Source organism: Schistocerca piceifrons, chromosome 3, assembly GCF_021461385.2.
Source record: "Schistocerca piceifrons isolate TAMUIC-IGC-003096 chromosome 3, iqSchPice1.1, whole genome shotgun sequence".
In the NCBI taxonomy this organism is placed as follows: domain Eukaryota; kingdom Metazoa; phylum Arthropoda; class Insecta; order Orthoptera; family Acrididae; genus Schistocerca; species Schistocerca piceifrons.
In genome coordinates, this window is record NC_060140.1 from 962,053,699 (window position 1) to 962,070,036 (window position 16,338).

Consider the following 16,338-nt stretch of genomic DNA (forward strand, 5'->3'; position numbering starts at 1 on the left):
CGGAATCAAATCAAAGTCACAAGGACTGAAGTCCAGGGAGTATGGTGGATGGTACAATACTTCCCAGTCCCATCGACCGAACAGAGCAGCCACAGCTTGCGCTGTATGCGCCAGCGCATTGTCGTGCAAAATAATGGGTGGGCTGCGCAGAAAGTGTCGCCGCTTCTTTCGCAAACTTGGTAGCAGGTGATGCTCAAATAACGGACAGTAATACGTATTTAGGAACTTAACTAGTGGCAACACTGCTGTGGAGACACTAACGAATTACGTTCCTCCACGGCAGAGCTTCAATGCACAGTATTACTGTTTGTTTGTGGATCCACTCTGTAGCAATTCTGAACGTATGGGGTGTCGCATTGTCATGCTGGAATTGCCCAAGTCCGTCGGAATGCACAATAGACATGAATGAATGCAGGTGATCAGACAGGATGCTTACGAACGTGTCCCCTGTCAGAGTTGTATCTAGACGTATCAGGGGTCCCACATGCCCCACACAATTACAGAGCCTCCACCAGTTTGAACAGTCCCCTGCTGACATGCAGAGTCCATGGATTCATAAAGTTGTCTCCATACCCGTACACGTACATCCGCTGGGTACAATTTGAAACGAGACTCGTCCGACCAGGCATCATGTATCCAGTCATCAACAGTCGAATGTCGGTGATGACGGGCCCAGGCGAGACGTAAAGCTTTATGTCGTGCAGTTGTCAGGGGTACACGAGTGGGCCTTCGGTTCCGAATGCCCCTATCGATGATGTTTTGTTGAATGCTTTGCACGCTGACACTTGTTGATGGCTCAGCACTGAAATCTACAGCGTCACGTTGAACGATTCTTTTCAGTCGTCGTTGGTCCCGTTCTTGCAGGATCTTTTTCCGGCCGCAGCGCTGTCGAAGATTTGATATTTCACTGAATTCCTGATATTCACGGTACACTCGTGAAGGTCGTACGAGAAAATCTCCACTTCATCGCTACCTCGGAGAAGCAGTGTCCCATAGCTCGTGCGTCGACTATAAGACCATGTTCAAACTCACTTAAATCCTGATAACCGGCCATTGTAGCAGCAGTAACCGATCCAACAACCGCGTCAGACACATGTTGTCTTATATAGGTGTTGCCGACATCAGCACCGTATTCTGCCTGTTGGCGCTTCAGTGTATATGTCTGTAAGTTTGTATGATTCTCACCACCTCCTAAACCACTAGACCGATTTCGGTCAAACTTGGTACAGTTATCGTTTAATGTTTGGAAAGAATCGCTGTGGTGTTAAGAACCACCTAACAATCAACAGGGTGCGAGTGGAGGTGAGAAAGTATTGTAGCCCACGACGTGAGTTTATCCATGCTTCACTTGTTCAGTATTTGGGAACTAGAGCATTTAGAGACTTGCAACGAACTTTACACTTAATTTCAAACCCTTACGAAGCTTTTCCACTCTGATGACTCCCGCAAAGTTATGAAAGGCAAAAAGTTGGTCACTTACCACCTTTGCGCTGTTCATGCAATAAAACTGCCACATGAAGCTTCCATGCTACAAACTGTATTCGTGACACGTATTGCAGGCAGTGTTCGCATATACTACTAAATGTACTAGAAAAATTACTGAGACACTTACTTCAGAAATACGACCTCATAAACAACGACTGCGTGAAAACAGCCGCATTATGCAAGTCGTCTAAATTTATTACTTTGTTGCTACTAACTCCAGTCGGAGACAGTATCCACATTTGCCCCTGAGTGTACCTAGAAAAAATTATCACTGTACGACACATAGTTCTGGAGGTCTGACGTCAAATACTGTCACATCATGCTTGACATTTTGGTTTATTACTTCTTTACAGCCGGCTTGGGTGGCCGAGCTACAGTCTGGAGCCGCACGACCGGTACGGTCGTAGGCTTGACTTCTGCCTCGGGCAAGGATGTGTGTGATGTCCTTAGCTTAGTTAGGTTTAAGTAGTTCTACGTTCTAGGGGACTGATGACCTCAGCAGTTAAGTCCCATAGTGCTCAGAGCCATTTGAACCATTTTGAACTTCTTAACAAAAACCTTAATCATTTCGCAGACAGTAGGCACATATACCACTGGATGTACTTGCAGAATTATATCATATAGCACATATCTCGGGAGACACACCATCATAAACATTAAGCGGTGTCAAAATGAAACCGCAGGAAGAAATTCGCTAGACGTATAGGTAAAATATGTGTTCAAATAAGCCTGACAACGTTTAATATGTGTGAAATATATTTGAAGTGTGTGTGTTCGGGCAAAATCATGGGTAAAAAGCTGATCCTGGTACAGCTTCAATCATATTTGGTACACATCTTAGTCACAGTCAGGAAGTAAATTCTGTAGTGGTAAGAACCACCAGCCTCCTGTTAGGGTAAGTGTTATGTCGTGGAAACAGAGGGCAGCACAAGGAGATCGACAGACAGCGAGGAGAAAGGAGGAGGCAAGCACAGATAGGAGGAGGAAGAAACAGTCGGAGATAGTGGAGGGTGAAAGGAGGTGGAAAAGATGGATGGAGGTAGTGGAGGGGGAAATGTACAGAGAGAAGGGATAGGAGGAAATGAACAAAGAAGAGAAAGAGGAGGAGATGGAGAGAGACAGGTGAAGAAACAGACAGGCGGAGAGATTGGGGAGGAGAAGCTGAATAGACACCAGATGAGGAGGAGGAGGAGGAGGAGGAGGAGGAGAAAATACGCAGAGAGAGGGATGAGGAGGAGACAGACAGATAGAGGGGCAGGAGGAGATGGACAGAGAGTGTGGGTGGAGGAGTTGGCAGAGAGACAGGGTGGTGGAGATGGGTAGAGATAGAGGAAGTGGTGGAGGTAATGGGCAGGGACATTGCAGGAGAATAGAGAAAGGAGGGAGGAGAAGTGGTGGTTAGAGAGAGGGGGAAAAAGGAGATGGACAAAGAGAGCGGCAAGAGATGATGGGCTGAAAGAAGGGAAGGGGGAGATAAATAGAGAGAGGAGGCAGGAGGCATGGATTAACAGAAGTTTGATGATGATGACGGTGTTAGTCTTCACCCTTCAATGTGTCACACTCTTCACGCCGATTGGTGACATCACGGAGATCTAGGGTTTTCTTCATTATAGAAAAGATAAAGCGGTCACTGGGTGCCACATCAGTAGAATAAAGGAGGTGAGGGCGGGATCTGATAGCTCAAAGATGCAGCATGTGTGACTCTGTCCTATGGAGAATGATGATCAGGGGAAGTCATCCAGACTGGCGTGACGTATCTGCAACATTTCCACTGTGGTCTTGGTTCGCAGAGTTCTTTGACAGCGTGTGGGGAGTCGCGCCACATAGTGGACGGCAGCATTTGCGATGTTCAAATTGTCGTTCAAGAAGTTGGAAACTGGTCCATGAATGATCCTTACTTTCTCCGCGTTCGCCTCGATCATGATAAACCGGTTTCGAGTACCGGGGCCTACACATCTCTTGCGATTTCAAAGCTATCCAAAGAAAGTTGGTTTACCACTTCATTCTGGATTCCAACTTGTTTTACCACAGTGGAAGTGTCCGCGCCATATAACCACTGTGTCACATGATGGTGCATCGTTGCCGCACACTTTCCAACTCGTTGTAGACTGTTGCGGAATGGCTCTGAGCACTATGGGACTCAACTGCTGAGGTCATTAGTCCCCTAGAACTTAGAACTAGTTAAACCTAACTAACCTAAGGACATCACACACATCCATGCCAGAGGCAGGATTCGAACCTGCGACCGTAGCGATCTCGCGGTTCCAGACTGAAGCGCCTAGAACCGCACGGCCACTCCGACCGGCCGAGCAGTAGAGAGGTACCATGAGGATATGCAGGCCCTCCTAGGAAGGTGATGTAACGCCGTCGCACTGAACGCACATCATGTTGGAAAACACGATTTTGTTCCCAAAAGTGTGGGGAATAATAAGGTGTATTAGAATCCTGGATAAATCCGATCTGCTCTGAGAAAAAAGAAATGTGTTGCATTACTTATTGAACGACCCTCGTACTTGTCTTTCTCTGATTTTCTGAGCCGGCAGCTGTGGCCGAGTGGTTCTAGGCGCTTCAAAAAAAATGGTCAGATGTGGATGAAATCTTATGGGACTTAACTGCTAAGATCATCAGTCCCTAAGCCCACACACTGCTTAACCTAAATTATCCTAAGGACAAACACACACACCCATGCCCGAGGGAGGACTCGAATCTCCGCCGGGACCAGCCGCACAGTAGGCGCTTCTGTCTGGAACCGCACTGCTGCTAAGGTCGCAGGTTCGAATCCTGCCTCGGGCATGGGTGTGTGTGATTTCCCAAGGTTAGTCAGGTTTAAGTAGTTCTAAGTCTAGTCGACTGATTGCGGCGGCGCTGTTCTTTCCGTCCCTTTATGACGGACCTGCACCTACCTGTGTACATTGTCTTAGCAGATCATCAGTAGGAAAGCCGAGTGAAACCTACTGTACTTTGACGTGAACCAGGCTCCAATTTAAGTCACTAATCTACGTTTCAGGAGAAAGTTTTCACACAGATGAAAGGATGAAAATTTTGTCCTCAGTTACTATATTCTGAAACTTAGGTGAACAAGTATCACTGCCAAGCCCGTGCTAGTCTTAACACAATCACTCAAAATCCCTTTCACCCACGTTAGCAAGTTTATGGTGTTGCATTTCCCGAAAACGTAATAGCTACAAAAATATCGATAGTTTTTGATTGAGAATGCTCGCCAAATATTAAGTATGTCGGTACCTAATGCAGTCACAGTTTTTAGCCATCGACCTGCTCACTACGCCACGCGGAATATATGTCTTTTTTCGTCACAAAATTCACTTACAATTTCCGAAATTCCTATACGCCCATCGGAATAATTATGCCATCACTTTACCACACTTTTGATGTATGAAACACTGCTAGATCGGGCAACTTATCGTTTCCATCGGAACTACTACTATTACACACGTCCGAACTGTTTCATGGCTAGGCTCCCACTCTTCTCCAGAATACTTTAAGTCTTCTCTACCAGCAGAGAAAGGCGCGCGAAGAATATTGCTTTACCATTGGTCAGTTTAATCGACAGCCAATAGCAAAACAACTTTCTCCCGCGTCAGTCCGCGCTTTTCATCAATAACCAATCGCAAAATAGTAAACCTAACTACTGCACTTTTTACGGACGTAATTATCTAATATGCTGAAGTTTTACTTATGTATAAAGTTATTTACTATTGTTATATATACCTGAATTAACGTTCCCTTTACCATAAACCTACTTTACAAATCTATTCTACAAAAATCCCCTTGGTCTATATCCATACTTCTTCGAAATGTTTCCAACACTAAATCCTACTATATAACTCGTTACACAATTATCTTCATACTAACTTTAAACCACACTCGCGCATCATTCATACTGCTAAAACACATTTATAGCATTTTACACACACAAAAAGAAACTAAAATTTTATGAAAATACTAGAACTGTTTGTGAAAAATATTCTATTACTTTAGTGCACTCTAGTGGGCACAATCGAAACTAAAGTCACAGTCCCCCTATCCAATACTGTCCTCTATCGGCTGATACATAAACTACGTGCGCGTCCAGTCTCGCGTCACCATCTGTCTCTATCCAGCTCTGAGACACATCTCCCACTTAACCGCCTCCAAGGCAGGATCGGTATACGGCGCTGCGCCTCATGATGACCTCAGATGTTACGTCCCATAGTCCTTAGAGCCATTTGGACCATTTCTTTCTGATTTCCTGAACTAAAGGGTAGTAACACAATACTTTTCTCGTTTAAATTCATTATGAATCATTGATACCTTGGCGGTTACCGTCCTCTCCCTCATTTCCGCGATTATTTCTACGTCAAGGAGTGCCAAATATTATGTGATGCAGTATTCGTCTCAACCAGACCGTCGAAGCATCCTAGAAATGTGCAGGCCAGCCACGTACGTAATTCGGCACGACGAACCTGCTGTAACGGCTCTGCAGTGCAGTGTTCTGCTGTCACCAGTGGCCCAGGTTTCTGCGTGCTGCACCGCAACGCTGCGTCTCTTCAGCCGGCTAAGGGGCGAGGGCCTGGCTTCTGTCATTGCGCAGCCCGCTGGAGCGAGCACGATTCCCTCCGCTCAGCCATTACCAGTATTCGATTGGCACCGACCGTTCGAATGGTGCATCCCCCTCATCAGTCAGCTAAAGCCTCCTCATGTGTTGCCATAAATTAGCCGCAGCCGCTGTTCCTCAAGCCATCAGCAAAGCCTGATGGCTCCGCGGTTCCAACTGGATCTGCCGCGTCCGAACAGAGCTCTAACGATGCTACATGTGGTTCAGCAGACAGACTAAGCATAACTTCGCCGCTGCAGTAGGGAAACGCACACCTGTAGGGAAAACAAACCGACAATGTTTGAGTCCAGCATCAGTAGCATGCTACTTACCACAGTTACATCGATTAACCCTTTCAGCCATGGCGTCCTCATATAAGGACATACTAATTAAATGCTTAGTATATTAAAATCCGTTAATTTTTACCATTTGTGAACATTGTCCTCATATTGTCACAACCAGAGAGTTTATTTGACAAAAAAAATAATATTTGTGCGTGTTGTTGTTGTGGTCTTCAGTCCTGAGACTGGTTTGATGCAGCTCTCCATGCTACTCTATCCTGTGCAAGCTTTTTCATCTCCCAGTACCTACTGCAACCTACATCCTTCTGAATCTGCTGAATCTGCTTAGTGTATTCATCTCTTGGTCTCACTCTACGATTTTTGCCCTCCACGCTGCCCTCCAATACTAGTGTACTAGTGTTTGTCGAAGTACAGTGTAGTGTACTAGTGTTTGTGCGTAGAAAGGTGCATTCTTAAAGAATGGTGTCTTTCAGAACGAAGGGTAAGTGACATATTTATAACTTTATACGTCTCTAAATCAGTACATTCTGATTGAAAGGCTGTAATAGCATAGAAATTTAGGACATTATCTCGCTGTCTTTTAAGTCATCTGACGGTGGTTTCACAATGCCCCGTGTCCAAGATACACTAGAGTCACTTACAGGAGAAGAAGTTAAAGGTCTCCTTAATTGAGCTTAAATTGACGATCCATCCGATGATTGTGCGATAATTTTGAACAAGAGGACAATGATGGAGGTAATGTTAGACGTTTCATATCATACGGTGCATTGTAAGTTGAGTAGCATAGACACAAAGTTCGCTAACTGCACGGTAAGTGACACTTAGATAATCACGAAACACTCGTACCATCCAAATGACAATGGATTGGCAGCGAGAATGATATTGTTGCATACGAATTTGTTACAGCACTGCCAACCTAAAGCTGAATAAGAAAAATATCAATTATAGTCGTAACACACTCAAAGGTACCTTTGAATGTCCAACTTGGTAAGTCTGATGTCTGTTCGCGTGCTTTGCACCCGGACATGGCAGGGCAGCAGCCACGCCTATTAGGCACTTAGCGGGTTTTGCACCCGAAGACAACATGCAGTTAGCTGCTTTTCAAAATGAACACGATTTTCGACAGTCTTTTTGGACGGTTCATAGCCAGTTTTGCAACTTGAAACATATTCCAACATGTAGAGGCTGGAAAAATCTATACGGCCGTGTGCCCACCTCAAAATCGAAATAAAATGAATTTAGCGGCTTTTTGATCCGGTCTACTCAGATGTACATTTTTTATGAGTTTTTCTTTTTGTAATAGCATTTTTTATCATAGGTTTTCGAGATACCCATACCATCAGAATTAGGTGTTCCTAAAAATAAGACCCTTGATTTTCTTCACTTTCTACATCTACATCTACATATATACTCTGCTAGCCACCAAGCGGTGTGTGGCAGCGGGCACAATTCGCGCCAAAGCTACGTCCGCCCCGCCCCCCCCCCCCCCCCTCCACCTCTGTTCAACTCGCGGATCGCGCGAGAGAAAAACGACTGTCTGAACGCCTCAGTACGAGCTCTAATTTCCTGTATCTTAGAATGGTGATCATTGCGCGATATGAAAGTTGGTGGTAGTAATATATGCTCTACATCCTCGGCGAAGAGTAGATTTTGGAATTTAGTGAGCAGCCCCTTCTGTTTAGCGCGTCGTCTATCTGCAAGTGTGTCCCACTTCAAACTTTCTATAAGATTTGTAACGCGAGGGCTAAATGTACCTGTCACGAATCTTGCCGCTCTTCTTTGGACTTTCTCAATCTCTTGAATCAGACCCAACTGGTAAAGGGTCCCATACAGACGAACAATACTCTAAGACTGGAGGAGCTAACGTATTGTAAGCAATTTCCTTTGTTGTAGGACTGCATCGCTTCAGGATTTTACCAATAAACCGCAATGTAGAGTTCACCTTACCCGTTAATTGTGTAATCTGATCATTCCATTTGAGATCAGATACTTGGCGGATGTTAGCGCCTCCAAAGACTGGGCATTTATTTTGTACTCGTACATTAATGGGGATTATCGCTTTGTTATACGCAGTAGGTTATACTTAATAATATTGAAAGTTAACTGCCAGTCATTACACCACGCATTTATTTTCTGCTAATCCTCATTGATTTGTTCACAGCTTTCATGTGACACTACTTTTCTGTAGACTACAGCATTATCAGCAAACAGTCTAATGCCGGTTAATACCATCAACCAGATCGTTTATGTAAATTGTAAAAAGCAGCTGACCTATTATGCTGTGCTGGGGCACACCTGATGTTACGGTTGTTTCTGTTGAAGTCTCCCCATTCAGGACGACATACTGCTATCTGTCTGTTAGATAACTTTCTATCCAACCGCATATGTTATCAGATAGACCGTAAGTGCGCACTCTTTGGAGCAAGCGACAGTGCGGAACCGACTCGAACGCCTTTCAATAGTCGAGATATATGGTATCAACCTGGGAACCGGTATCTAGAGCCTGTTGTAAATCATGCACAAAGAGGGCCAGCTGTGACTCACATGACCGCTATTTCCTAAAACCGTGCTGGTTTCTTCAGATGAGCTTCTCAGAGTCTAGAGAGGTCATTATGTCTGACCACAAAATATATTCCATTATTCTACAACAAATTGATGCCAATGAAATTGGTCGGTAATTATGTGCATCCGATTTTCTACCATTTTTACAGCTTGGTTTGACCTGGATCTTCTTCCAGTCCCGTGGAACTTTCAGCTGTTCCAATGATTTCTGATAGATGATGGATAAGAATGGTGCTATGTTTGTAGCATAGTCAACATATAATCTTGCGGGGATACCGTCTGGGCCAGATGCCTTCCTGGCGTCTAAAGATCTTAACTGTTTTACAATGCCAGTAACACTAAACATTACATCAGCCATCTTTGCATTTGTTCGATAATTGAAAGGGGGCAAGTATGACGAAAGTACTGACAGAAATAGATAGGCTAACCTCCAGGAAAAGGGGGCGTCCCTCTAATGAGAGTGGCTACGGTCTTGCCGCAGTGGATACACCGGTTCCCGTGAGATCACCGAAGTTAAGCGCTGTTGGGCGTGGCCGGCACTTGGATGGGTGACCATCCAGCTGCCATGCGCTGTTGCCATTTTTCGGGGTGCACTCAGCCTCGAAATGCCAATTGAGGAGCTACTCGACCGAATAGTAGCGGCTTCGGTCAAGAATACCATCATAACGACCGGGAGAGCGGTGTGCTGACCCCACGCCCCTCCTATCCGCATCCTCTTCTGAGGATGACACGGCGGTCGGATGGTCCCGGTAGGCCACTCGTGGCCTGAAGACGGAGTGCCTCTAATGAGAGTCCAGTGCCGCCTCCAAGTTGTTAGAAACGAGCCAATGCGGAAGTTCGTCCAGAAGCTAATGTTCGTTTGGACAACGTTGGGCGTCTTCCAGTAGTCAGTGACAAGAAATCATTTGACAGGTGCAAGAATCCAGGTTGCAAAGACAAAACCAAATTTTATTGTATAAAGTATAACATTCGCTTATGTCTGAACAGAAAAAAATTTTTTTCTTTGATTACGTTTTTTCGCAAATGTAAAAACATAGTTTATGTATACAATCATTAAGTAACCTTTGCGTAATTTATGTTTTTTGGTGAAATAAAATGAAATAAAATACTTTGACTTTTCGACTTGTACGGCACCCACTTGAACACAATGTCCTTATTTGATGTAATTATTTATTTCAAACTTCTGTTCGTCCATTCCTCCTCCCCCCTCTCTTTATTCATCTCTCACTTCCCCCTCTCTCATCCACCATCTCTTGCCACTCTCTTTGTCCACCTTCTTCTTCCCCCTCTCTCTGAGGTGGTTAGAGAGAGGAGGAAGAAGAAGATGGACAAACAGAGTGGTCACTCCCCCTCTCTGCCGCCTCCACCACCCTGTCTCTTTGTCCACCTTCTCCTGCTCTCTGTCCGTCTCCTCTTGCCCCCGTCTCTCTCCTCCTGTCAATCTTCTTTTGTCGCGTTGATAGTTAAACCTGGGAATAAATGACACTGTCACGACATTTCTTCATCTATTATGGGAGAAATCTTGGGGAAAAATGATATCTTACACACTGACTATATAACATGGATTTGTTTGATTCTTGGGCTGCTCATAGTGAGATATGCCCTTTCCTGTGCATGGTGGTAGTTTTGGTGTAGTCCTGCAGTCATGCCGAATCTGAAAATTTACAAAACAATTGTGGCCCAGTGACAGAACGTAATTGTTTGGGAACATTGACTCGATGAATGGGTGCATACTGTCCCCAAGTAGCCGAACATAACCATTACCAGTCTGTGATCTGTTCAGCTAGAAGAGAGGACCCAGTTTACTCCATGTAAACACAGCTCACACTATTATGGAGTCACTACCAGGTTGCACAGTGTCTTGTTGATGACTTGGGTCCATGTCTTCATGGCGCGTGGGCCACACTCGAACCCTACCATAAGCTCCTAGAAATTGAAATAGGGACTCTTCTGACCAGGCCATGTTTACCCAGATGTCTAGGGTCCAGCTGATACGTTTACAAGGCCAGAAGAGGCGCTGCAGGCGATGACGTCATGTTACCAGAGGGATTCCAGTCGGTCGTCTGCTGCCACAGCCCATTAACGCCAAATTTCTCAGCACTGTCCTAACGAATACGTCCGCCGTACGTCCCACATTGATTTATGCGGTTTTTTCATGCATTTTTGCTTGTCTGTCAGCACTGACAACTCTACGCAAACACCGCTGCTCTCAGTCGTAAAGTGAAGGCCTTAAGCATCCGCATTTCTGTTGTGAGTGGTAGCGCCTGAAATCTGGTATCCTCGGCACACTATTGACACTGTTATTCAATTCACAAACGATTTCCGAAACATGCATCTAACTCTAAGTACCGTTTAGCGTTCACAGCCTGTTAACTCACGTCGCACGGCTGTACTCACGTCGGGAATCTTTTCGCATGAACAACCTGAGCACAAACGACTATTCCGCCAATGCGCTGCCCTTTTGTAGCTTGTGAACGCGATGCTACCACCAACTGCATATGTGCATATCCCTATCCCATGACTTTTGTACATCAGTGTATGTTTGGTACCCTTACTTTCAAACTTAGTTCTGTGGTACACGTTCTCAGACTCACTGGATTAGTTGTATCGTAAATGACAATTTTCAAATCTTCCCCCACTTAGATAAATTTCTGCTGACGTCCGTGTTTGGTACTGTAAGACGGAGTAAACAGGCAGTAGTCGCAGAATCCACCGAAGTTGATTATTTTCTTTATTGAACAGTGGTGGAGCCCAGAAGCCATTTTCGGCGATAATGTGTACCGTGGCGTGTTACTTGGCCGTTGTGCGAGCAGTTCGGGGTGTTTACTGCTGAGCCGCGGGCCGCTAATCGCTGACAAGCGCTCCAGCAAAGCGCCTTGCGGTCACGTACGTACGGTACTACTGTGCCTCCTACAGTACGTCTGCGTCACGATCGGCGGCGCCTGTGAAGGCAGCGTCGGCGCAGCCACCCCTGGTTCCGGAGGGCGCAGCGGAGCCCGCGGCTGGACGGACGGACGGGGGTAGGCAACCCGCGCAGCGCCACGGCACCAGCTGTGGAAGCACCGGCCCTTTACATCAACCCCGCCGCCGCCGCCGCCGCCGCCGCCCCGACTATGACCATTTCGCAGAGCTGGCCTCTGGCCAGTCCCCCTTGTCTGTCGGCCGCGCGCCATTCATTCCGTTATCGTCGCTGCTTTGTGCTAAGCGACAATTCATTGCTGCCCGGTTCCGAGGATCAGCGGTATCAGCTTTAATACGTACACGGCGTGCGAGCTCAATTTTCGTTTATTGTGCTGGTTATGTGGCACGAGAGAGAGGTTGTAAACGATCTTAAATACTCCTAATACTTCTATGTTGAGATAATTGGCGTTAATAAGAGTCTTACTACAAAGATGAAAAATTCTTTATTCCCTTGCATTAATATTATTTTCTACACCCAGCTATTAGCGCTTCTTGTTTTACTAATTGAAATCTATTTCGAATCATAGGTGGATTTATTTTCAGGCATAAAGTCTGGTATTCGATGTATAAGACATACGTGAGTTTATTAAGTCGTCATAAGAGAACATCTGTACTTAATCAGGCATGGCTAGAGTTGTGAAGCTGCTGTAGCCTACAGCAGTTTATCGTAAGTAATTGTAGAATATGGTAGTTTTCCTAGCCGCTTTGGTTAGTTACGGTCGTAACAGCTTTACCTGTATGTTAGGCGTGTTGGATACCTTCCCAGCATTATCTCATTTACATCCCTTTGTTTGCATATGGGACCAGTCTGTTACTAGGTTCGCCTAGAAACCAACAGCAGTCAACTATTTAGAAACTGAGTGAGCATATTTAAAGAGTACATAACTTACGCATCATTTTAGTTCTACATAGTTATCCTCCTGTCTTTTACTTAAGAATAAAAGTATTTATAGCAAAACTGAAATTATTAATGTTGCAGTCTGGTTTTATTTGAAATTTGTTAATGTCTTACGTGAAGCAGGGGGATGTTGTAGTATATATATATATATATATCATGTAGCACTATAAAGCAGTTCCTCAAGAAAAGGAAAAATAAAAAAAAACATTGTAAAAGAAATACATGCCAAACATCGCTTCAATACTTCACTGAGCTTACATAAATTTTTCCTTTATTCATAAACAACTTTCGCTAGTCTCGGTAATAACAGGAAAATCTTGTGTTTGATCACGACGAAGAACGTTCTATTAAGTAAAAAATAACAACAATAATCATATAGCTTCTTTTATGGTTGTGCATGTAAACTGTACTTGCATCAAAAGTCATTGCTTTGTTTACATAAATCGCAGAAGTTAGTGGATCAGCTAACTTCTATTACTTATAAAATATAATTTCTATTTCGTAATGATACTAAATACTCAATCGGCTAACACTGAACGATATGTAGTCCTCATTTTGTGCGAAACAAACAGATAAACAAAGAGAAGTTGTCGGCTTCCAGTTTCTCTCTCACTCATTCAATTACGTTTTTTCCCTGTCACTGCTACCAATACTACCAGTAATTCTACCATTTACTACCTCGTTTATGTTCTGTACCGAAACTACCAAACCTCAGTATTGGTGGAAGGCAACTCTAGATATGAGTTTTATACGGTTACATGAGTTGAGTTAGGTAAAAAAGCGCTAATGATCAGTTTAAGTGACTGTGAACTGAGCTAATGATCAGTTTAAGTGACTGTGAACTGAATGTTATTCTCTGAGTAACCCACGCAGACTGAAATTCTTCCTTTCTATGGGGTTTGATGCATCTTAAGAGTACATGTTAAGTTACGATTCCGTTATTAATTCCCTTAAAGTATTCCCCTTTTTATAAGATTTGAGTCATGAACGAACTGACAACAGGATCTGACTGCTCTTAACCAAATTTGTGATAATCAGCGAATTTTCAAAGCCTACAGCAATACATAGGGGGCCGTAACATGTATTAAAGTAAGACAGATTTCTGTCCAAGTTATTAGACAGTCCTAATACAACATATTAGTAGTAGAGCGTCTTTTCGAATATAGGACGTCCCAAGAGGAATGATCAGTGTTCAGTGACATAACTGTATCGATTATTCGAAGCAAAAAAGTCTAGGAAACATGGGCTCTTAAATTCATAGTTAGGAACTATGAACAAGCCCATTCTTTGACAATGTGAAGCAAATGTCTTCTACTGCAGGCTCCGAGCACTCGTTCATCTTCGCTACTGTAAAACTCATCTCTTCCACTTAAAAGAAATGTTCGTGGCTCTCAAAGTATATACTTTAGAGTTCGTATTCAGTAGGTATTTCTTCTTGTTTTGGTTTATACTACTTCCTCCCAAAATATGGAAAGCAAAAAAATTTCAGTAGGAGAGATTTGATTCACTGTATGGAAGACGAAGAAGTGCTCAAAACTCTTATCGTGGACATCTTATAGCCCAAGTTTACATGACTTTTTGGTTCGATTGATCTTTCCTGTCATATCCTTCAATACTGATCTGTCTTCTTGGGACGTAGAAAAGACGCTTGTGATTCACATGCAAACGTCTTCTGTACAGCCTAAGACTATTAACGACGGAATAAATTACTGAAATGTAATTCCTCGAAATCTCTATGCTTGCAACACGTGTAGCGAGATTCTCTGCAAGTTTCGAGTTACCTTAACTGGTTTGAAAATAGACTAGGTGGTAGTTTACATTGGCGTGGATTGTGCTGCAGACAGATCATTTATAATAAGCTGTGCTCGCAGCTACTACTAGTCAGGGCAAAGGTTAAACGAGAACATGTGCTGACTACTGACTCCAATAATCCGTAATGTTCAAGAGTGACTTGAGGAGAAAATAATGCATTAGAGATTTTAAGTTAATTTCAGTTACTGTTCAAAATAAACGTGAAAATTCCTGGGCCTTACGTACAAATGTCCACAATCGGACCACGTGCATGTACAAATGCCAAAATTTCACAAAAACAGAAAATAATCCAATATACACTTCGTAACACGATTAAAGGTTCACTTTTCCGAACCACCTTAGTTGTCTTCTATTGCAAAGTAGAAGTTTGAAATTCGACTCAAAGTTCCTACAATCTTCCCGCAATGGAGCAAAAGGGTGGTGCTCTGCGAGGTCACCCTCGGGTTCGGCGAAGCTCCAGGCAGCAAAGCGTCGACACATGCGGGAAAAAGGCCAGAGCTCAGAAGTTCATATTCGATAGTAGGCAATGAAAACCTCGTAACTCCATCTGTCTGTGAACACTTAATCGCAGTAACCAGTAACTCCATGATCAAAGAGGGATTCGAAAGTACTTGGGTTTCTGTAATCTGTAACCTAGGCTTCTACTGCACCGTTACACATGTAGCAACTTTCTGAGTCACTTTACATCATCATTTTGCGTCACCTGCAAAATTTAACAAAATGGAGTTACGATGTTTTCATTATCTGCCATCGTTCATGAGGTAAAAAATGGGTTACTGATGCCAAAGTGGCAGCAAATTTCACCACAATTACGCTCAACGCCACCGCGGACTTGTCATATGGTGGGAAGGTCGTCACACCCCCACAGACCCACATTTCATCCCCTTCTTCCGGCGATTCCACGATGGAGGTCAGAACCGCAAAGTCCAGCGTTGCAATTCCTCGGTTTTCTTAGGGGGGTCCGAGGAAAACATTTCAGACAGACCGCCGCTAAGAATCAACACAGAAAAGCCTTTACAGGTGGCATAAGAAGCGTCAGTGAAACAGTGCCTACCCTTGGGGCGTTGATCGCCACACATTTCGCGATCGAGAACGCTAGCTGGCAGCGTGGTGAGCAGCAGGACGACGTTCTTAACATTTGACACTGAACCCACTCCTCGGACGATTCAGCAGTTCTCTAAGGACATCGTGGGCCAGCAACATTACCCTGAACGTGATGGCACCCCTAAGTAGCGCAGTGCGACCTCCATTTTTCCTCTGCTGTACAGGACAAAACCACCAGGGGCAGTTAAAAACCATGTGACGAAATTTGAAGGTCATCTGAAGCTCGAAAGGGTGCTTGTACTTTTTCAATGCTCCTGTTTTGCACCCTACTCAGGAGTGATCACAGAGGGGTGTGGCATTGATACATGCGTGAACAGAACGGCAAAGGGCCTCTCTAAGACCTCTCACCAACACTGTCAGTGCCAACCTGCCGCCTTTGTATCGCGCTTTAATAATGCACCTGTATGCAGACGGCCTGTGACGGAGTCTTGGACGCTAGCAGACAGGCAAGCCCATGCCATCCCTTCGTTTCGGCATGCCTATTAACAGTCGCTAGAGCAGCAGAATAGCGTTGTCTGCACGTGCCTAGGAATTGTATCTATACAGGTAAATTTTTAATATGCTCAGCAAATGAGGGTGGGGGTTTGTCTAACTGGGTGGTCTTCTCCGTTCTGTTCACG

At 44.4% G+C, this 16,338-nt stretch overlaps 1 pseudogene; it reads left to right on the forward strand.

The window, feature by feature from the left end:
- The first annotated feature begins 9,405 nt into the window (after nucleotides 1–9,405).
- On the forward strand, nucleotides 9,406–9,522 carry LOC124790412 (annotated as a pseudogene).
- The last annotated feature ends 6,816 nt before the right edge of the window (nucleotides 9,523–16,338 follow it).